Source organism: Hypanus sabinus, chromosome 12 (assembly GCF_030144855.1).
Source record: "Hypanus sabinus isolate sHypSab1 chromosome 12, sHypSab1.hap1, whole genome shotgun sequence".
In the NCBI taxonomy this organism is placed as follows: Eukaryota; Metazoa; Chordata; class Chondrichthyes; order Myliobatiformes; family Dasyatidae; genus Hypanus; species Hypanus sabinus.
Genome location: NC_082717.1, coordinates 65,065,265 through 65,089,523, shown reverse-complemented (window position 1 = coordinate 65,089,523; position 24,259 = coordinate 65,065,265). Strand labels below are relative to the sequence as shown.

General features: G+C 41.0%; 1 protein-coding gene across 9 annotated transcripts in view; it reads right to left on the bottom strand.

Annotated features, from left to right (window-relative positions):
- The window catches only part of b3gnt2b (UDP-GlcNAc:betaGal beta-1,3-N-acetylglucosaminyltransferase 2b), a 54,254-nt gene that overhangs the window by 3,920 nt on the left and 26,075 nt on the right, over positions 1-24,259 (bottom strand). For 5 of the 9 annotated variants that reach the window (XM_059986104.1, XM_059986102.1, XM_059986106.1 and 2 more), the window contains exon 2: positions 2,174-2,283. The gene's annotated coding sequence lies outside the window, so the exon portion shown is untranslated. The other 4 variants (XM_059986103.1, XM_059986108.1, XM_059986107.1 and 1 more) reach the window with 2 other exon arrangements.

Below are 24,259 nucleotides of genomic sequence, written 5' to 3'. Positions count from 1 at the left end.
ATTGTCCACAAAAGATTCTCTACCAATTTGCCCCTGCTATACAAATCAACTTCTAAATGTAAGATTCCACAGGAAAACACTGCAAACCATGGACTGTTTCCCACAGTTCGGGTGTCACCTCTCAGTGCGGGTGGACATCGATAATGAAATTCCTCAACATCTTCATTGCCTGAGCAATCCTAGGTAGCAACAAACAATCTGGTGACTTGAGCAGCTCCTGCTGGAAAGGGGGGTGGAAAAAAAAATCAATGTTTTGGGTCAAAACACTGATCAGGAACGCCAGAAATTACTTTCCCCTCCACAGGTGCTGCTTGACCCTCTGAGGGGATTCCTCCAGTTAGGAACTGGAGAGTTTGTTGCTTTGTATTCCAGTATTTACAATTACTTGTGTTCCTCCAGTGACTCAGATTGTCCAGAGAAAAAAGGATTTGTACAGATCAAGACTTCAAACCAAGCACAAATCCCAACAACAGTGACCACTTCCCTCCTCCTCCTGACTGCATGCAGTAGGTACCGTAAAAGCATTTGAAAGATACTTTCAATGCTGTTCCTCCAACCTGCAGTAAGGATAAGCCAATTCATGTTACAGTTTCAAGGGAAACATCCCAAGCATCAAAGAGCTAATTACACTCAGCCAGTTGTTTTAAAATGGCCATGTAGTGGCATGTTCCATACCAGAATCCTCAGACACTGTTTGGAGCTCCATGGTGGGAATGAGATTACCAAGTGGAGAGAGGGAAGGATTCAAGGTGGTTTTCAAAATCTTTTTGGACAAAGTACCACATTCCCAATGACACCTGCCAGACCATTCCCAATGACTGTTCAAAGTGAAGGCAGCATTCTTGGTGCAGTGTTGAAGATTTTGAGGTCACAGATCAGGAGTACAGAACAGCCCAATATTAAGAGGGTTGAAAGAGTTTAAATTAACCACTTCAAATCCTCTTAATCACCCACTGCAGCTGTGGCAAAAATATCCAGGTCCCACATTGCCTTTATTGATAGTTCCTATACTCTCAGGAGTGAAAACAAATCCTCCTCAATCCTCAGAAAGAAAGGCCAAATGGGTTCAATTCAGTTACCTATCTGTTGACTCATCCAAAAAACCAAATTCTCTCTTTTTCCCCTCTGCCTGTAAGTTCTTGTATTTGCTGAAAGTTACTTTAGCTTACTGGCTATCATCCAGGATCTTACGACAGATGGAAGGTATTAGAAGTATTGGTCAATGAAACTCAGAAATTTAAACATCACACCTGAAAATTAAAATACATGCATTTGAACCAAGAAACAACATGAGATAGTACACCACTGAACAAACACGAGTACAAGCCATGAATCTTCTATGCAAATAACCCATTTTACAAATCGAAACAGTGAGCAAAAACGTTACACTAGAATAGGAGCTGACACTGCATAAAATATAACAGATGAAGGTAAACAAGCCATTCTTTCCAGTAGGTAGAAAATTGTAACGTATCATAAAGCACTGAAATTAAACCAGGGAGAGTGTATTCAGCACATTACAAACAACCTGCCTAGAAGCTAAAATGGAACATCACAGCTCCGGGAACCAGAAGCAGGGATGCCTTCCTAAACAATGGGATGGGACGTAATGCACTGAAACTATCGAGTTATTTCCTCCAGCTGCCTGCAGGGGAAAAATGTGATTTTCTTTCCAATGCTGTGGATTATATTCCTCTGCATTTTTCTCTGAAAATACCCTGAAAATAAAAATGAAAAATGGAAACTGAGGAAAAAAGCAAATTAAAAGAAAACTTTAAAAATCTATAAAGGTAAGGATGGGCTTTATTTGTCACATGTACATCAAAACACAAGGTGAAATACATCGCCATGCTTCTGGCAGCAACACTGCATGTCCACAACTTATTAACCCTTGTGTCTTTGGAATGTTGGAGAAAAGCAGAGCAGCTGGGGGAGCCCCATACAGTCATGGGGAGAATGTACAAACTCCTTTCAGAGAGTTGTGAGAATTGCATTCACAATTGGCATGTCTTTTCTGACATGTCATTATAATATTTATGGTTCCACTGGAAATGGCAATAACCCTGAACCTCAGGAAATGTTCTCCCCAATTCCCATCAACATTAAATATAAAATATACTTAGCATAGTTCAACAGGATTTTAGAAATGCTTTCAAATTAGTATTGAACTTACATTTATAGCATTTCACTTGGTCGATGTCCAGCTGCCAGCAGACAGAAACAAGGAAATCCTCCACTCTGTGTTCATCTTATTCTGACAGAGCAGTCCGGTAACATCAACATCTAGGATTCCAAGTAAAATTATTAAAATATTTGTTACACTGAGTAAAACCTCTTATTTCTCCGAATCAAAAGCTCTATGTGCAAAAAACTGCAGCCCAAGTGTAGCAGAAGTGCCAAATCTTTACAAAACAACAAAAAACAGCTGAAGCTAGAACAGTAAAAGGAAAAATCATGGGATCAGGCACTCACTCCGCATTTCCTTGGCAAAGGACAGTTTGCTTTAAGCAGTGTTAAGTATTTCAGAGGTAAAAATAGAACTAAAAAGATTTTAAAGGCGGTGATAAAAATAATAAAGATAATGAGCTCTCAGCTCTTGGCATTTGTTCCATGCTCTCCATCGTACAACATTTTAATTTCTGATCAACCAATTACAAAGTACTTTTTGAAAAGAAGCCATTAAAATGGTGCATTGGAATAAATATCATTCATGTTCAGTGCCAAAGGAATTGGTCTTTTGCACCATGGTGACATACTGCGAAGGGTACATTGCAGGAAGGATGTGAAGACTTTATAAAAGGTGCCAAAGATGTTTACCAGGATTAGAAGCTCTGAGCTGGAAGGAGAGATTGGACAAGCGTGGGCTGCTTTTTCTGGAGCTTTGGAGCCAAGGGTAGAGCCTTAGATAGGGTTGAATTGTCAAGTAGAAAAGAGTATGCATCCAAAGTGAGAGAGGGATAGATTTTAAAGAGATACAGTATGTGATGAGATATATTTCATTGTTTAGACTGAAAGGTGCCAGGAACAGTACTGGTGGAAGCAGATTCAATGGTGGTGTCTAAGTAGTTCTTAGACACATTATGTGCAAGGGATGGAGGGGTATGGATAATATACAGGCAGAAGAGAATGAGATTAATTTGGTATCATGGTAAGCACAGACATTGTGGATCAAAGGGTTCCTGGGCTGTTTTGTTCTGTATCTGTTTATCAAGAACCTTTTAACATAACTGCTGGCTTGCCAAATAGTTAATAATAAGCTTCTGTGGAAGTCAGCATCAAGCATCATTCCTAGCCTTAAATTCTGCTCTTAACTCTTTGTTATTAGAACTCCTCTGTGGGAAGAGTACTCAATTTCCAAATTGCAGAAAGACCATGTCAATCAGTCATCTCAAGTTCCGCTTGGAAAACTTGTCCAAACTTCCAAGATATAAAACTTGTGAAGAGATGGACAAAATTGTAAAGGAGAAGCTCTGGTGAAAAAAAAAATGGGGATTAAAGTAATCAAGTAAAACCATCAGAAAATCCACAAATAAAGTAATTATGGGTGGAGCCAAGAAACAGCATGGGGCAGCAAAAGATGATCAAGATTGTCTGCAGGCAATCAGCAATAAAGGTTATGCAAATCATTGTAAAAATCAGGGAATTAGAGACACATATAACGAGATAGTACAAAAACTATGGAGGAGGGGTCAGGTTTAAATCTCAATATAAATTCTACTAGCAGTAATTGTACGGAGGATGAATTCATTGAGTATAAAAGATGTTTTCTACAACAGTGTCTTGAGGAACCAAAAAGGGAATAGCTAATTATAGTTCTAGTATTCAGAAAGGTTTCATTATTTATATTTTAGTTAACATGTCTTTTGAAAATAGTAATCACAATATAATGGTACTTTATGTTACATAATGATTTTAAGTGATGAGTTCAATTAAAAACATTGGTTTTAAATCTTAAAGGAATCTACAACGGTATCAGTTAGGTTACCAAGACTGTCAGTTACACAATGTGCTCGGAAACCATTGGACATAGGATCAAAATTAGGGTATCCGGCCCATTGAATCTGCTCTGCCATTCATTCATGGCTGAATTATTTCCTCAACATCATTCTCTGTTCCTTTTCCCATAACCTTTGATGCTCTTATTAATCAAGAGCCTATCACCTCCTTTAAAGACACCCAATGACTTGGCCTCCACCCTCTGGCGAAAGAAATTCCCCTCATCTCTGTTCTAAAGGGACATCCTTCGATTCCAACACTATGCCCTCTGGTCCTAGATTCTCACACTATTTGAAATATCTTTTCCATATCCACTCTATCTCAGTGTTTCAATTTTCAGTAGGTTTCAATGAGATCCCCCCTCACTCTTGATTACTCAAAGCCATCAAGCACTCCTCATGTTAATCCTTTCATCTCCAAATTATTCTCATAAACCTCCTCTGAGCCCTCCCCAATGTCAGCACATATTTTCTCAGAGATTAGAAACAAAACTGCTCACAATGCTTCATAAATGGTCTGACCAATACCTAATAAAGCCTCAGCATGACATACTTGTTTTTATATTCTAGTCCTCTCGAAATGAATGCCAACATTATATTTGCCTTCCTTACTGTCCACTCAACTACAAGTTAACCTTTAAGGTATCCTGCACTAGGACTTCCAAGTCCTACTGCACCTCCGATTTCTGAACTTGCTTCCTGTGGAGAAAATAATATACGCCTTTATTCCTTCTATTAAAGTGCATGACAATAGACTTCCCAACACCATATTCTATCTGCCCATTCTCCCAATCTGTCCTTCTGTCGACTCACCGCTTCCTCAACACTTACTATCTGCCCCTCCACCTATCTTCACATCATCTGCAAACTTGACCACAAAGCCATTAATTCTGTCATCCACATTATTAACATATACTATGAAAAGTAACAGATCCAACATTAACCTATGTGGAACACCACTAGTCACAAGCAGCCAACCAGAAAAGGCCCCTTTTATTCCCACTCTGACTCCTGAAAGTCAGACAATGCTCAATCCATGCTAGTATCCTTCCTGTAATAACATGGCTCTCATCTTATTAAGCATCCTCACGTGCAGCAACTTGTCAGAGGCCTTCTGGAAATAACAATAAACATCAATTGGCTATCCATCTAGCCTCAAAATTCCACCAAGTTTTTCAGACAAGATTTCCCCCTGGCCACTAAATATCCCAGGAGATAGAAGAGTTGAGTGGTACAGCCCTCCTGAACCATTCCAGAAGCTCAAAGTTCTTGAAAATCTCCACTATTACTACTGTGGTGTAGTCCATCTGGTCCAAGTGACTTATCTACCTTAAGACCTTTCTGCTTAGCAAGCATCTTTTCCTGAGTAATAGTGACTGCACTCATTTCAGGGGAACTCACTAGAGCCACGGCCTGGTGGTTGGGGACCGCTGCTCCAGAGTTTTGGGCATCCTGATGGAGTCTTCACAGTGAAGACTGATGCAAAGTACTTCTTCAGCAAATATCCACTATGTCTTTATTGTCCACTACTATCTCTCCAGCATTATTTTCCAACAGTCTAGTGTTAACATCTGCCTCTCTTAACTTTTGATATTTTCTTTTATATTATTGGCTAGCTTACCTTCATATTTCATCTTTCTCTCCCTTAATACTTTTATAGTTGTTTTTTTTAATTTCCCAATCCTCAAGCTTCCCAATAATTTTTGATATATTGTAAGCCCTCTCTTGTCTTATGCTGTCTTTAACTTCCCTTGTCAGCCACAGTTGCCTCATCCTCCCCTTAGAGTTCTTCATTTTCTTGGGAATAGCCAATCCTGTGCTTTCTGAATTACCAGAAACTCCAGCTATCTCTGCTCCACTCTCAACCCTGCTATTCACCTCCTATCAACTTTGGGCAGGTGCTCTTTCAAGCATCTGTTTTTCCCTTCACTCTATTGTAACACCAGTACATCCAGTTTTACCCGCTCCCTCTCAAACTGCAGGGCCAATTCTACCATATTACGGCCAATATCTCCAAAGAGTTCCTTTACCTTAAGCTCCCGAATAAAATTAGATGAATTATCCAACACCAATCCAGAATTAGCTTTACCCTACTGGGCTCGAAACCCCATCTCATGAGAATTCTACAACATGACAGTAAATCTGCTTGCAAATAAAAGTAAAAGGATCCAGTGCTTTCCCAGCGAATGCGGTGCATAAACTCTTCTCAGTCTTTCAGCCAAATACAAGTATCAATTATAGCCGATGTTTCGATGATAAATTCTGCAATCAGATACCAGGCCTCAATAGCAGAGTTTGTCATGGAAACGTCAGTTATAATTAATACCTGCGCCTGGCTGGAAGCCCAAGAGGAGTTTATTTATCTGTTTGCAAATACTTAATGTAAAATCTACAAAAAAAAATTCTTTAAGGTAAGAGAAGCCTGATTGGAAGAGTTGTCCCACTCCAGCCAACAAAAGACATTAACATTGTATTATATCAAAGGAAAAGACCAATAATGCCAAAAAGCACAGTGGGCAAAAAGCTCAATAAATAACAGAGAGTGCATCACCTCTCAAACTGCGCACTCATTACTTGGTGCTTGGCCCATAGCAAACCTATGGATTTCACATAGGCCTTATCATCCACATCAGATTCCAAAGATTCAAAAACCTTGAGATTTGTTTGCTTACAGACAGCCACAAGGCAAGGAACCTAAAAAAATGACCAACCCCCAATGCACATAGAGAAAGAAAAAAAAAATCATGCAAACAACAGAAGCAAGGAACAACAACAATCCGAACCAAATCGAGTCCTTAGACACAAATCCCCGGCGTAGGCCCAAAGTCTTGCTATTCAGTTCATCATATTAGTGGGGTAAATCGTCACAGAGTTCTTAGATTTGAAGCACAGCAGCCAGGCATACAGAATTCAGCGATTTCTGAAGCAATCCTCCACCCAAAAGAGGATGAAGTAGCAATTTTGTACAAATTAGTTACTGTCATTTGCTACATTCCACCATTTTGAACACTTATTCTGTGACAAACTTAAATTCAGGTAGGAGTTGCACCGAAGTGCAATGATCTCAGCCAAGAATAAAAATATCAATATCCAGATTTATGCATTTGTATCATATAACTTATAGAGACACAGACAGTGATTTTGCAAAAATATCTCATGAAATTTCATGTATTGTAGTAAAGCAAAATAAAGCTTTGGGGGAGATGAAGGAAGAGAGCGGTTTTGAGGGAACAAAGTTGATTTGGGGATAAGTGACATGGAGGGGCATTATCAAGTATGTGTAGCAATGCTAAGTGTGTAAGTGTATACAGAAATCTGAATACAAGGGACAGCATAGAGGGGGACGTTGTCTTCCATCACACATATTAAATGTTACCCTGGATCACATTCTTGAACAATACTGAATATTTTGTTAACTCACCCATTTACCATGACCTAATTCTGTACAACAAAAGTAAGATTGATTTTTGCAGGAGTTACATTCAAGTTTCCTACTGGACTTTGCTGTGACAGTAACTGCATTTAAAAATCATTGTGTAGGATGTTGTACATATTGAGGCAACTCAGGAATATGAAAGAAATTATTCATGATATGTCCGCATTGTTTTGACACTGCAAAAGGTATAATTTCAGAATGGGAAATGACAGGAAGGGAATAATTAGGACAAAGAAAGAGAAATTAACTCTGGGTTAAGCAGAGCAGCGTAGATACATTGCAGAAATGCTCCCAAGTTCAAAACAATGAAAGGCACCAGTGAATAAGTGCCAACAAGATTTGATTTTATGGGGGTCGAGAGAGGGAAACTGCCTGCAAATTGCGTACAACTTCAAGGCACAAGTGTGCTGCGTTTGAGAGCAACCTATTCGCCTGGACACCAGGATATGAAATCTATCTGGACTCTTGAAACAACAACCGCAGAAATGAAGGAATTAATTCCAACTAGATTAATTGGCAAGTTCGAGATTTTAAAAAAAATTCCCTTAAGAATTTGCTGGAAAAGCACTTGTGAGTTCATCAGACAAAAATAACTGAAGCTATAAAGGCATGGGAACAAATCACTTTACCCAGTGCAAAGGTAACTCATTCAGCAAATCGTCAGTGTTTGTTGATGAATATTTGCCAGAACTGAAGCAGCAAGACATTTAGCTTGCAAATATTGCAATTTAAAAAAGAGGCTTTGTGCCATGCACTTAGTGCATATCAATTCAATCAATTAACCACAGCACTCATCGTTGTTCAGTATTCACAGAACATGTAGCAAAATCAAAGTACAAGCAGTATGGAAGCATAGTTACAGAGTTAATATTTAGGAACCTATTCTGCTCCTCTGTCTTATGATGCTCAGATATTTTGGTGGATACAGTCTAAAAGTGATGTAAGGAACCACTACATCACAGTAAAGCAGAACTGAAATGCTAACCTTGCCTCCCTGCTCACAGATAGCAGCCAATCAAAGAGGCCGATCAGTGTTCTGGATCAATTGACAAGAACAAATTAAAGCAAGGTAGGGTCAAGTAGAGTGCAGAGGACAAAGAGTGGAGATTTTGTACTCTGGATCATTCGGGAGGCTGACAGTGTGATAGATACAACATATAGAGAGGTAGTTACACCTAAGGAGCAGGACACGGGAACCTGAAAGACAGTCAGGAAGGGGAAGGGGTTAAACAGCCAGGACAGTGCAGCCTTGTGGCCATCCCCTTCTACAACAGGTATCACTTTGGACACTGTTGGGATGGATGTCGGGGCAGAGGAAAGTCACAGAGGTCAGATCACTGCCACCAAGTCTGACTCTGTGATTCAGAAGGGAAGGAGGGAGAAGAGGTGAGCTGTGGTGACAGAAGGTTCTTTAGTTAGGGGAACAGAAAGGAGGTTCTGTGGACAAGAACAAGATTCCCGGATGCGATATTCCTCCCGGAATATCCCGGATGCCAGGGTCTGGGATATCTCAGATCGAGTCCTCAGCATTCTTAAGTGGCAGGGTGAACAGCCAGGGGTTGTGGTCTGTGCAGGTATCAATGACATGGGAAGGACAAGTGGCGAGATGCTGCAAAGGGAGCTCAGAGAGTTTGTGTTGTGATCTCCAGGGCCGTAATCTTAGGATTGCTAACCATGCCATATGCTAGTGAAGACAGAAATTGTAAAATAGAAATAGTATACAGTTTAATATATGACTAAGGAGTTGGTGTAGGAGGGAGGGCATTAGATATGTGGATCATTGGGTTCTCTTCCAGTGAAGGGCGGACCTGTACAGAAGAGACAGTTTGCACCTGAACTGGGGGGGGGGGGGGTAACGGGACTATTATCCTATCAGGAAGGTTTGCTAACTCTGCACAGTGGGGTTTAAAGTGGAGTAGCAGGGGTTGGGAACCAGAGTGCCAGAACAGTTAGTGGAGAGGTTGTGGAGGCCAATGTTAGTAAGATCTCGAACAAAGTCAGGAATCAAAAGGTTGTGGAGGCCAATGTTCGTAACATCTCGAACAAAGTCAGGAATCAAAAGGTTGTGGAGGCCAATGTTCGTAAGATCTCGAACAAAGTCAGGAATCAAAAGGTTAACTGTGATGCGACTAGAGTTCTGATCTGTGGGTACTTCAATGCAAGTAGTATCGTAGTAAAGGCAGATGAGCTCAGGGCATGGGTCAACACAAGGAATTATGATATTGCAGCCACTAGTGAGATAGTTGCAGGAGGGGCAGGATTGGCAGCTCAATGTTCTGGGATTCCTTTGTTTTAGATACAACAAAGCAAGAGAGATTAAAGGAGGAGGGGTGTCAGGGATTATGTCATTGCAGTGCTCATTCAGGACAGACCAGGGTACATGCAAAGTGAAGTATTATGGGGGAGTTGAGGAATAAGAAAGGTATGACCACATTAATGGGGCGATATTTCAGGGCACTCAATGGTCTGAGAGATTTAGAGGAACAAATTTGCAGAGGTTGCAGACTGTTGCATGAAACTTATTATAGTTGGTGCTTTTAACTTTCCACATATTAACTGGGACTCCCATACTGTAAAAGCACGAGATGGGATAGTTTGTCAGAAGCGCTTGGGAAAGTTTCCTTAATCTGTACGTAGAAGTCTCAATGAGAAAGTATGTGATACTTGATCTGCTGCTAGGGAGTGAGGCAGGGCACGATGGCAGAAGTTAGTGTAGGAGAACACTTTGCATCTAATGGTCACAATCACATTAGTTTCAAAGTATATATGCAAAAAGACAGGTCTGATCTGCGGACTGAGATTCTAAATTGGAGAAAGACCAATCTTTATGGTGTCAAAATGATCTTGCAAGTGAGGCATGTTATTTTTTGGCAAAGGTGTACTTGTTAAGGCACTGGTAAGGCCTCATCTTGAGAACTGTGAACAGTTTTGAGCTCCTTATCTGAGAAAAGATGCACTGGAATTGGAGAGGGTTCAGAGGCAGTTCAAAGGGTGATTCTGGGAATGAAAGGGTTGTCATATGAGGAACATTTGATGGCTCTGGGCCTGAACTTGCTGGAACTTAGAAGAATGGGAGGGAAACTCATTGAAGCATTTTGAATACTGAAAGGCCAGGAGAGTAGATAAGGAAAGGATATTTCCCATGATGGGGAACCTAGGACAAGAAGGCACCGGCTCAGTATAGATGGGCGTCCATATAAAACAGATGCGGAGAAATTTCTTTAGCCAGAGGGTGGTGAATTTGTTACCACAGGCAGCTGTGGAGGCCATGTCGTTGGGTGTACTTAAGGTGAAGATTGCTAAGTTTTTGATTGGTCCTGCCATCAAAGGTTATGGGGAGAAGGCCAGGGAGTAGGGCTGTGGAGGCAGGTTGAAAGGGATCAGCCATGATTGAATAGCAGAGCAGACTCAATGGGCCAAATGGCCCAATTCTCCTGTGTCCTATGCTAAGTGGGAGGCCTTCAGAAGTGAAACATTGAGAGTACAAAGCTTGTATGTGCATATCAGAATAAAATGTAAAGATAACAACCGTAGGCAACCTTGGTTTTCGCAGATATGGAGGCCCTTGTTAAGAAAAAAAAAGTTAAAAGTTGTATAGCAGGTACAGGCAGGTCAGCACACATAGGGTGCTTCTGGAGTGCAAGAAACGCAGAGAACACTTAAGAAATCAGGAAGGCTAAAAGAAGGCATGAGGTTGCCCTTGGAGACAAGGTAAAGGAGAATCCTAAAGGGATTCCACAGCTATGTTCAGAACAAAGGATTGCAAGGGACAAAACTGGTCAGAAAGATCAGAACGGTAATCCTGTGTGGAGCCAAAAGTGATGGGGGAGCTCTTAATTAAAATTTTTTGCATCCGTATTTACTCAGGAGATGGACACAGATTCCACAGAAGTGAGGCAAAGCTGCATCAACTTCAAGAACCCTTTACAGTTTACAGAGGAGGTGGTTGTTGCTGTCTTTAGGCAAATCAGGGTCGATAAATTCCCAGGGCGTGGCAAGGTGTTTCCTTGGACTCTACAGGAGGCAACTGCAGAAATTGCCGGGGCTCTAGTAAAGATAATTATATCATAAGACCATAAGATATAGGAGCAGAATTAGGCCATCTGGCCCATCAAATCTGCTCCACCATTCAATCATGACTGATCCATTTTCCTTCTCCTCAACCCCAGTTCCCAGCATTTTCCCCTCAACCTTTGATGCCATGTCCAATCAAGAACCTATCAATCTCTGCCTTAAGTACACCCAATGTTCTGGCCTCCACAGCTGCATGTGGCAACAAGTTCCACAAATTCACCACCCTTTGGCTAAAGAAATTTCTCTGCATCCGGTTTGAAAGGGCGCCCCTCTATCCTGAGGCTGTGCCCTCTTGTCCTAGACTCTCCCACCATGGGAAACATCCTTTCCACATCTACTCTAAGCCTTTCAACATTCAAAAGGCCCCCTCATCCCGAATTCCAGTGAGTACAGACCCAGAGCCATCAAATGTTCCTTGCATGATAACCTTTTCATTCCTGGAGTCATCCTTTTGAACCTCCTCTGGACCCTCTCTAATACCAGCACTTCTTTTCTAAGAACTGTTCATACTCAAAGTTGAGGCCTCACCAGTGCCTTATAAAGTCCCAGCATCACATCCTTCCTCTTGTATTCTAGACCTCTTGAAATGAATGCATTTCATTCAACGTTGCATTTGCCTTCCTCACCACCGACTCAACCTACAAGTTAACTTTTAGAATGTTCTGCACAAGGGCTCCCAAGTCCCTTTGCATCTCAGATTTTTGGATTTTCTCCCCATTTAGAAAATAGTCCCCACATTTATTTTTACTACGAAAGTATCAACCTTAACGACAGGGGAGGTACCAGAGGATTGGAGGATAGCAATGTTGTTCTGCTGTTTCAGAAGGCTCTAAACATAATCCAGGAAATTATAGGCCAGTGAGTCTGACATTGGTAATGGGAAAGTTATGGAAGGTATTCTAAGGGACTAGATATACAAGTATTTGGACAGACATGGACATAGCTTGCTTCGTAGGTCATGTCTAACAAATCTTAAAGAGTATTTTGAAGAAGTTACCAGGAAAGTGGATGAAGGCAAGGCAGTGGATGTTGTCTAGATGGACTTTAATAAGACATCTGACAAGATCCCACATGGGAGGTTGGTCAAGAAGGATCAGTTACTTGCCATTCAAGAGGTGGTGGTAAATTGGATCAGACATTAGCTTTGTGAGAGAAGCCAGAGAGTGGTAATAGATGGTTGCTTCTCAGACTGGAGGCCTGTGACTAGTGGAGTGCCATAGGGATCAGTACTTGGTCTGTTGTTGTTTCTCATCTATATCAATGATCAAGATGATAATGTGGTTAACTTGATCAGCAAACTTACATGTAATGCCGATTAAGACTTCTACTGCTATGCTGTGAGGTATTGTACTTTAGTAGTTTTCAGTAAAAGCAGTGTGCTAAGGAGCAGTGTTTTGGTTTCAGCTAAAGATAAGGAGACACGTTACTCAACTTAGGAATGCTGGGTCAGCTAATCAGATGGTGGGATGGAGCGAAGGTTCTACAGAGAACTGGGTAGAGGGAGATATCTGATGGACAGTAGTTGGGCTTGGGGCCTTTTGACGGGGGATGTAGAGAGGAGAGGATCCTATCTGAAGGGAAAACCTTAATGCATAGAGTTCAAGCAGAGAAGTTCTACCTATGATTGGCAATGTGAATTCAATGCCGTGAGTAAAGCAGTTCACCCAGCTATTACAGACATGAGCTCCAATATTTAAGTGTATTTAGACAGGATTAACTGTAATGTGCCCTTTCATGCTGCTTCTTTTCTTGTTAACTGTTTGATAAAGCTGAAGTTTAGGAAATATACTTTCTTTATAGTTTTACGCTGGTGTACGATCTGGGCAACTGATAACCATGTCTGGGTAGTATTTACACAGCTTTCACTACAATTGCTGTCCCTTAATTGGAACATCCATTTGGTTGAACCCCAAATAATACCGACTCTAGCCATATATTGTTTATGAAAGGTGGACCTCACCACTGAATCACCTGGCTGTTGGTAGAGTTAGCTGGTGAGGCCAAGATTGTAAATGAACCCCAGTGAGAAGGCTACATATGATGACACCAAGATTGGGGTGCAGTGGACAGCGAAGAAAGCCATCATGGCTTGCAGCGGGATCTGCATCAGCTGGAAAAATGGGCTGAAAATGGTGGATGGAATTTAATGCAGACAAGTGTGAGGTGTTGCACTTCAGTCAAGCCAGGACAGGTCTTCCACTTTGAAGGTCGGGCACTGAGGAGTGTGGTAGAAAAAAGGGATCTGGAAATACAAGTCCATAATTCATTGAAAGTGGCAACACAGGTAGATAGGGTCACAAATAAAACTTTTGGCACATTAACCTTCATAAACCAATGTATGAGATGTTACGTTGAAGTTGTACAAGATGTTGGTCAGGCCCAAATTGGAGTATCGTGTGTAGTTTTGGTTACCAACTGACAGGAAAGATGTAAACAAGGTTGAAAGTGTACAGAGAAAATTTAAAAGGATGTTGCTGGGTCTGGAGGATCTGAGTTATAAGGAAAGATTGAATCGGTTAGGACTGTATTCTTTAGAATGTAGAAGATTGAGAGGAGATTCAATAAAGGTATACAAAATTATGAGGGGTACAGACAGGATATATGCAAGCAGGCTTTTTCCACCGAGGTTGGGTGGGACTGCACACGTCATGGATTAATGGGGAGAAAGTGAATGGTTTAAAGGGAACACGAGGGGAAGCATTTTCACTCAGAGTCATGAGAGTGTGGACTGAGGTGCCAGCACAAGTGGTGCACATAAGCTTGATATCAACATTTCAGCTAAGGTTGGATAGGTACAAAGGTAGTAGGGGTATGGGGGGCTTTGGTCCCGGTGCAGGTCAATGGGAATAGGCAATTTAAATGGTTTCTGCATGGACTAGATGGGCAAAGGACCTGTTTTTGTGTTGTACTTTTCTATGACTATATGAACTGCTGAGTAGCTCCAGCATTTCTTGCTCAGTTGTCAGACTGGCCAGTTCTGACACAAACTTGAAAGGCTGATTATTTGAAGCTGCTGACTTCAATATTTAGCCCTAAGTATGTAGCACAACCAGATAAAAGACAAATCTCATCATTTGACCTGATATAGAACACAAACAGGCCAAAAGTTTGAATGATTGCACAATAAAAAAAATAAATTGACAAGACAACTAAAATGCTTGATTCTGCCCTTAATGAACTCAAGGGGATGCTTTTCAAGGTGCCGGTGTTGAGTCAGCACTACAGGCATTACAGAGAAATTTTTAAATTCTAAGTGAATGACTGCTTGACTTGTTCAGAGCATTAACATATTTTGACAATGGCAAGGGAAAAGGAAAATTGGCAGGTGTTGCATCTCCTGCAATTGTATGGGGAAATGCTGCGAGAAGGAGGTGGTGTTAGAGATGGAAATGGAGTAAACCAGAGTCCCACAGGAAATGAGGAGGAGGGAGAAGAGGAAAAGTTATCTGTTAGCAACACCTCATTGACAATAGAGGAAATTATACGTGATATGATGGCTGGTGGAGCAGGTTAAAAGATCTTACATCAATTCCATCGAGTTCCATCACTTAGCCAGAGAAAACTAAACAGTTACCAAAGAAAATATTCAGAACATTTCAACTGTACCCCCAGGTGATATGATTTGATACCTTCCAAAAGTGAGAAATAATGGTGTTTACCTCAGAGACAATGGAGTCTGAACTCACAACTTGTCAGAGCAATAGTTGAACAAATCAAAAAGGAGAGCTAATTTAAGGAGATGGTGGAGTAGTGAGAAACAAAGCTTGCCTATACTTTCCACAAGACCTATTGGGATTCTGTGGCTTAGTCAACAGAGAGCATTAAAAAAGTACTTTTGAAAGAAGGAACATACTTACGTGTCTCACTCACTGGCACAAGTCATGACAGATCAGACATAGTCCCTTCTAAACTTGTCCATCTCAGATCCACAGATAAAACAGTCAAGATGATAAGAGGCATTGATCATTAGACCATAAGATATAGGAACAAAAGTAGGCCATTCAGCCCATTGAGTCTGTTCTGCCATTCAATCATGGGCATGGTCAGAGGCTTATTCCCAAGGCTGAAATGGTTAATATGAGAGGGCACCGTTTTAAGGTCCTTGGAAGTAGGTAAAGATTTTTTATTATTATTATTATTATTTATTTATTTGGTTTTACATGCAGAGAGTGGTGAGTGCATGGAATGGGTTGCCAGTGACGGTGGTGGAAGCAGATACAATAGTGACTTTTAAGAGACTCTTGGATAGGTACATGGAGCTTAGAAATATAGAGAGCTATGGGTAACCCTCCGTAATTTCTAAAGTTAGTACCTGTTCAGCACAGCATTGTGGACCAAAGGGCCAGTATTGTGCTGTAGTTTGCTATGTTTCAAAGATATTTATCACCCAACAACAGCTGGTTCAAAGTAAGTGGTTGGTAGCAGGAAAACACTACTTCATAGAACAGTCATCAAACGATGAGATGCCAATGGTAAACAGAGAACGGAATGTGAGGAATAACTTGCACCGTGAAACAAGATGACTACTTTCCAATATAGCAGATGCCAGGGGATGTGCATTGTTTTACTTGCCAGGGCTGCACATCAATGGGTAAGATCAGCATTCACTGCCTATCCCAATGTGCCTTCAAGAGGGTGGAGGTGAGCACTGTGGAACTACTTAAGTAATGTGGTCACAGTTTATGCTGTTAGGATTTTAACCCAGTCAGAATGAAGGAGCAGCAAAATACTTCCAAGGCAGATTGCTGTGCGCGACTGAGGAATGATCAGGTTTTACAATGAACACATCTGTTGGACACGTGCTTCAAGGTGGCAGTTGTCTTCAGCTTTGGAGATTATTTTAACAAAGCCTTGGAGAGTTCTGCAATAATTAGCAAAGGGATTGTGGTTGCAGTGTGCAATTTGAGGGAGGGTGTATTTAAAATTATGAAAGTAAAGACAAGTAATCTGCTTTACTACCTTGCTATCAAGTTTCTGAAGTGTGTTGAAGATGCTCCGGCAAGGCAAGCTCAGAGTTATTTCTTCACACTCCCTGCATGTTTTGTAATGGTAGACCTGCTATGGGCAACCATAAACTTCTCTACGTATGAAACCTAATCACAGGCATACTCTTGTATCTGCAGTACTCATGTCACCAGTTCAGATACATTTCTGATATCAAATTACAATTGTGTTTAGAGTAAGATTTGGCCTTGGCGATAGAAATTCTACTGTTTAAGTTTGCCGAGATGTCACGGGGAGGTCACAATGACAGCAGAAAATGGTTGGAAATGGATGGGCATCAAGGACAGTCATAGTTACATGAAATCAGGCTTTCTCGTTCCTGTTTGGACCAAACCTACAATTAATTCTGAGGGTGAGTGGTTCTGGTCGAACCCGAATAGAATAACTGGTGAATGATGTCAACAACCATTTCAGCAGTTTTCCGTTGATGATTAACTTGCCAAGGCTTTCAGCATGTTTGGAGCCTCACCTTGGGAATGAAATTCTGACTAAATACAAGTGGGCACTGGAATCCTTTTGATAAATAAGTTGTTAGGAACATGCTAACATAATTAATCCTGTTCCAACATACCTCGCAAGTTAAAAGTAATCTGGGAGATGGAAGTAAAAGAAAGTGCAGTTTTTAATTTTACTTCCACTTAAGTATTTTCCAACTATATCATTTTTCTTTTTCCTCACCTTTGACCATTTTTGTTTCGAGCTTCTCGAGCTTCCTTCAACCACTTTATTGAATTTGCACCAACTTTTGTACTGAGACACCATCTAAAGAAATGCTACAGTCAACAAACACTGTGCAATGCATCATTCAGAATAAATCTGAACTTGCAATGCTAGCACAATCTCTCAGGGGAACTCCCCTTGTGACACTTAGAGGCAGTTTAGACCAAATGAAACAAATTGGTTGTTCATATCATTAGATTTCTGGACACTTTTTTTTGAAAAACTGTTAAAAATCTGTAAAATAAATGGAGGTGGACATGCTGAGTTCACTAACATCAACTGGAACTCTTCAGTACAGAGAATTAAACTCAGATCTACAGCCATCATTGACCCAGTTCATGACAACTGACAACCACTGCTGGACTGTTTGCACAGGGATGATGAAACACAGAATTAACAGAGTCAAGGATTTCAGGTACTGATTACTTTTCATCAAGATCTGCTTCCAAATGGCAGCTCCAGGTGCCAACAACAGACAGCATCAGGAGCAGCTCCTGATCTTTTCATGAATCCATCACTTTCCAACCAATACTATGATTGATCTGGATTAGACAGAACCAGAACAACCTGGCAACAGTCTCTACAGGTTGCATTTGCATGCTCTTTACTGGTTCAGGAGTAATATTTGACCCCAGCATTCCAACTTTTAAAAGATCTAATGCTGGGAAACTGCCCATCACCAGAGGATTCAAGAATGAAAAACATTAAGGATCTGCAGAACCCTTTCAGAGTCTGGCTTTTCAGAGACAAGCCCTCTAAATGCTATGCTTGATAATGCAGTTATTTCCAGAAGTCACATCTCGCAGGCTTTGTATATAAAAAGCTAATCTTTATGTCTCTTGCACTACGGTTCCCTGAATAGTGTGCCCAACTTTCCAAAAGATGCAATGCCACTCTAGATAATCCTCACAGGCAGATGTACTAGACTTCACAGTAAACTGAGATAAGGGAGGTTTATGCACAGTAAATCCAGTTTAACCACAAGGATAAAAGGTTTTGGACACCAGCCACACCCCCGATAAGTAAACAAACACTTGACAAATGTCCTGACTCCATAGATGCTACTTGACTCACAGAGTTCCTCCAGCATTGTGTGTGTTACATGCCAAGGCTACAGAAGACAACATGAAGCAACCTAATGGCTGGTTGGAAATTATAGTTGGATATTTACATGCATTGATCTTCCAAATCCAAACATTCATCTACCCCTCCCTCTATCCCCCCTACTTGCTGCATTATGGCATCAAGAGAACTTCCACAGTGACTCATTTTCAAACAAAAATTACATGTGGAGTGCCTCAAGGCTTCATACTAGGGCCTCCTCTGTTGAACATATACAGACTTACTCTAGCTCAAGTTATGGTAAGCAACAAAATATCTTACCGTAATTACGCAGAAGCACTCAGATTTTTTTTAACAGCGTTATCAAGTGACTATGGTCCCATACAATCACTAAAAAACTGGATTGAACAAATCACTGATTGGATGAGCCAAAATTTCTTTCAGTTAAAAACATATCAGAAATAATTGTTTCTGGTGCCAAAAAGGAATAATTGAAAGTCAGTCAACGCACACAAAATGCTGGTGGAATGCAGCAGGTCAGGCAGCATCTGTAGGGAGAAGCACTGTCGACGTTTTGAGTCGAGACCCTCCATCAGAACTAACAGAAAAAAAGAGATAGTATAAGAGATTTGAAAGTGGGAGGGTGAGGGGGAGACCCAAAATGATAGGAGAATACAGGAGGGGGAGGGATGAAGCTAATTGCTGGGAAGTTGTTTGGCAAAAGGGATGCAAGGCTAGAGAAGGGGGAGTATCATAGGACGGAAGGCCTTGGAAGAAAGGGGGAGGGGAATCTTGTGCTCACTTAGAATCCCTGTTGTTACAGACCACTAACCAAGCCTGAAACTTTGGTGTTGTGATGCTTAAATTTTAACTTTCACATTAAGACAATTACAAAGTCAGCCTACTCCAATTTTTAAAACATAGCAAGGGTTAAAGGGCTTATGTCTCAGCAAGATCTGGAAAAACTCGTCCATGCATTTATTTTTGGTAGGCTTGACTTTTTCACAGGCTTTGTTTAAAAAAAATCCCTCAGACAGCTGCAGCTCATTCAGAACACTGCTGCTAGTCCTCACTAAAAGTGACAAAGAAAGTAGAACATATCACTCCAGCTCTCAGATCACCACACTGGCTTCCTGTCCAGAGGATTGACTTATAAAGCACTGAATGGTCTAGGGCCAAAATACATCTCTGATCTCTTACTGAACCTTCCCGAGCTCTCAGGTCGCCTGAGGTGGGCCTGCTTACCGAGCCAAGGTCAAAACTAAACATGGTGAAGCAACTTTTAGTTACTATGCTCCACATATGTGGAATAACCTGCCAGAGGATTTTAAGTCTGCCCCAACTTTAAGCTCTTTTAAATCAAGACATAAAACATTTCTTTTTGCTGTAACTTTTACTTAGAATCTCCTGCACTATAACTTACATTTATCAACTTTTATGTGATTTTATTCTCTCATATATTGACTGAAATTTTATGTTTGATTTTTATATCTTGTTCTATGTAAAGAACTTTGAACTGCCTTGAGTTTGAAAAGGCTATAAAAATAAACTTACATGCTTACTTCCTCCATTTAGAAACAATACGTGCAATAAATATAACAACACCCAAGGTTTACATCAGGTAGATGGAGCTTGTCAGCCTGAGAAGGCAGTCCATCTAAGAGAGGGGAAAATCTGATTTCAAACTTCCGCTGCCTTGCGGCCATACTCACTCATGGGAGAGGCTTTGGGAGTAAACCCCGAGGACAAATCCGGAGCTGGAGGCCCTAAGGCAGTCTGACATTGTCTTCAACCTTGTTCTGACATTGTCTTCAACCTTTTTCTGCCAACTCCTGTGACAATACCGGTGCCAAGCTGTATCGGCCCTTGCCCTTCCCTCAGACAACATCGGTGTCGTGGAGATGGAGACTTGCTGCTTGGGCAACTGCCGGTCTTCCGTACAATCCTGCCCAGTCCTGCACCCTGGAGACTTTCCAGGCACAGATCCATGGTCTCGCGAGACCAACAGATGCCATACAAGGTTTACATTTAATAAATGAATAAGGAACAAATTCCAGAGGCCCTGATTTGGTTTAGCACATAAAACATGGAAACACAAAGAAATTTGTTGAATTATAACCAGACAAAAATTGATTCCAAGGCAGAAGGAGAATACAGTAAATTGGGAATACAGGAAAGCTTTACATTGTCAGCTTTGATTAAGTTTAACTAGTATCCTTCTCACTCAGCTTAAAGTCACTCAGCCAGTGTGAAAATTGCAGTCCACCTCTCCAGCCCAGCAGAGGAGACCTGCACATCAGAGGTGCTGTCTTCTGGACAAAACTATAACAAAGACAATATCTGCTCTCTCAGATGACTTCAAAATACTGCAGCATTATTGCAAAGAAGAACAGAAGATATTTCCTGTGGGCTGTTCAAATTCATTCCTCAGTTATTCAAATGAGGAAGTGTCTTCTCTCCCTGGAGTGTGGCTGAGGTTTGAAACTCATTGCCAGGAAGGGTTGAAGGCAGAAACTATTACCACATTACAACGACGAAGTGAATGCAAAGGGCCAAGATCTGCAGTGAAGGGCTAATGGAACAGGGCAAAGGAGCTCTCTCCAAACTGATGAACCAAGCACCACTTGTCTCCTACGATTCGACAGAAATTGAAAAATGTCTGCAAAAGAATAAACACTGATGAAACAGACTATTTGAAGAAATTGATAAAGATCTAAAAATTGTGTGCATTTAATATTTCAGTAATATCTGAGTAATATAGTAAATATACCATTTGATTAAGCATTCTTTGTTGCTAAAATAACTCATTATTGGTAATATTGTATGTAAAAGTACATCCATGGCAGATGTCAGCACACCACTACAACATATGTGCACACCTCACCGAAAGTAAAAACAAAACTAAAGACCCATTCTCCCAGACTCTCATCTTTTTCTTGCAGTTAGATTTATGTTTTGGTGTTAAAAAACATAACCGTAGTGACGAGGAGGTTTTAAAGCAACCCCCAGAGAACTACCTACATGCTGAAACACAGCCAGATGTTGGGAGTTTTTTCAAAAAGCGCAGTGAGACATTTGAATTTTTAAAAAAGCAGTATGGGTTTTTTTGCAAAAGAAGACATCCAAGGTTTTTTGAAAAAGGCAGAAAATGGAAGAATTCATAGGTTACCATTGCAGATTCAAAAGTGAAATTTGCAGACAATGTAACAAAGTGTGTCACATACAAACAGCACATCCGGCAGACAAAATAAATCGACTGCTCAGGGAAGAGGAAATGATTAAAAGTCAAGTTGCATTTTCAACAGGAGCACTCATCTGTATGCTGTTGATGAGAAATCGGATAATGATGAGAGCAACACAGGATTGTGAAAACTAACAATAGACAAGCAATATGGTTTATACCAGAAGTGGACTGCAAATTAATTAAATGGAATTAGACACTGGGTCAGTTGTTTCAGTTGTTCCACAAAGTAAGTTTGAACGGCATTTCAAAGATACCGTACCACCCAACCAAGAACTTATACTGGAGAAAAGATAATTCTTGTGGGAATGACATTCATAACAGTGAAATAAAATAACAAGCCTCTTTGGGCTTATATGATGTAAAAACAGGAAGGACAGCATTGTGGGGACATAATTGGCTGAGGCAACTACAACTTGAATGTCATTTGCATGCCACATCCACCTGCAATAGAGTTGATTGAAAATGAATTATGAAAGGTACCAGATGCTGCCAGCGTTCAAGACTGGCATTGGAAAACTCTAATATATCAAGGGTAAAATTGTATTAAATGAAAATGCTGCACCCAAGTTTTGTAAAGCCTGTCCGGTTCCTATACGATCTGTGATAAGTAGCCACAGTGAGCTAACTCGCATAAAGGCTTCAAGGTTAAGTGGAGCCCACGGGCAATACCAGTGGTTCAAGTAGCCAAAAAGAATAGGTCTTTTAGGATCTGTGGCAATTTTAATGTCACCATCAACCCAGGACTGAAAGTAGACTAATACCCTCTGCCCAAGATACCGGACATCTGTACAAACCTTTCTGAAAAGAAACACGTCAGCAAAGTGGACTTGGCTGAAGCATAACTGTGAATGGAGATGGAAGAAGGATCTAAAGAGTTTTTCACCATGAACACTCAGAAAAGGACCTATCATTATAATAGGCTTATTTTTGGAGTAGCAACTGCACCTGCACTCTGGCAAGAAAGCTATGGGCCTGGTCCCGCAAGGCCTCCCAGGCAATGTGTTACCTGGATGACAGGATGAGATTATTGTTACAGGCAAGGATGACAAGGGGCATCTCCACAATCTCAAGACAGTATTAAAAAAATATGGGCTCAGAGCATGATGTAACAGGTCTGAGTTCTTTAAACCAAGTATCTCTTACAGTGATCACACCACTAACACACAAGAATTACACATCTGTGCTGAGAAAATTCAAGCAGTAATGGATGCCCTGAGGCCCAGGAACGTGTCACTTCTTTTAGGATTTGTCAGTTATTATTATTGGTTCCCACCAAATCTGTCTACTGTGCTCCACCCCTTGAACTCATTCCTACAGACCAGGAAGAAATGGATAAAGAAGCACGAGGTGGCTTTCAAAAAGGTAAAGGAAATGTTGAGGTCAGACACTATACCCAAACATTCAGATCCACCCCACCCAGTGAAGCCTCACCTCATGGTACAGGTACAGCCATGTCATGTGTTATGAACGATGGAAATGAACGCCCCATAGCCTTTATCACGTTCACATACCACTGCAGAGAAAGGGTTATGCACACATCAACCAGCTTCAATGCACTGTTTGGGATGCTAACACATCCAGAAGATGCCGAGAGCATCCTGGCAAAGAAAGGTGGTGGTCTGTCAGATCACTTCCTGCAGTCCCAAAGCCAACTCCAATAGCCACCACAGAGGCGGCCCCAGAACATGAGATTGCTTCACAGCCTACCAAGCAGTGACCGTTCTCATCAGGAAAGATATTATCCCCCACAAGAGTGAGAAACCCTCCATAGTGGTTAAATCTTCAGGTCTAAATGGGACAATTTAAAGTTTACTATGCTGGGGATGTCTATATTGCATTACATTTCAAACAGCGTATTTGCCCTCAGATGCATTCTATATTGAGTTAGAGTTTACAGCCAAGCAAGGAGGAGTGTTGTGTATTTAATATTTCAGTAATATTGTAAACATTGTTTTTTTGCTGTTTAAATAACTCATTCCGGGTTATATGTAAAAGTTCATGCATGGCATAGACATCGCACCACCATCTGAATTTATTAAGCACAAGAATACCCGGTGAAACGCAAAAGTCTCTGGGGTAACTGCAAGTCTGTGTCTTTGCTGTTGCTTTGCTCACACTGAGTGCTCAGTGGCGGGTGCCAATGTTTTTTTTTGCCAGTGGGGGGAGAATTTGCTTGCTGCCACTTACACACGGGAGGGAGGGGAACTGGGGGGGACACTTTAGAGTTCTAACATTTAACTGCCATTCATTCTTTGGGGCATTTCTCTGTTTTCATGGATGGTTGCAAATAAAAGCATTTCAGGATGTATATACTATACATTTCTCTGACAACAAACTGGACCTTCGAACCTTTGAAAATAATAGGAAACAGTGAAGGTTGGTGGTTGGAGATACCTTGGTGTAACAAGCCATGAAGTGCACGAAATTAACAAAGATGCAGAAAGCAATCAACACATTAGCCGTTATTCAAAGACGGCCAAAAATAAATCAGTGAGAAAGTTTTGCCACAATGATACAGGCCCCTTTGAAAATTTGACAGCTCAAGATGAGATTCACTTGCTTTGGAAGTGATGGCTGTGCAGTGTAGATTAATCACACTGATACCAAGGTAAAAGACTTGCCCTCTGAGAAGGGGTGGCCTACACATGAAACAAGATGAAAGGTGGTTCCATTGATGGATACAGGGACTCCATTAATAGGCTGAGAGTTTGTTTCAGAAAAAGG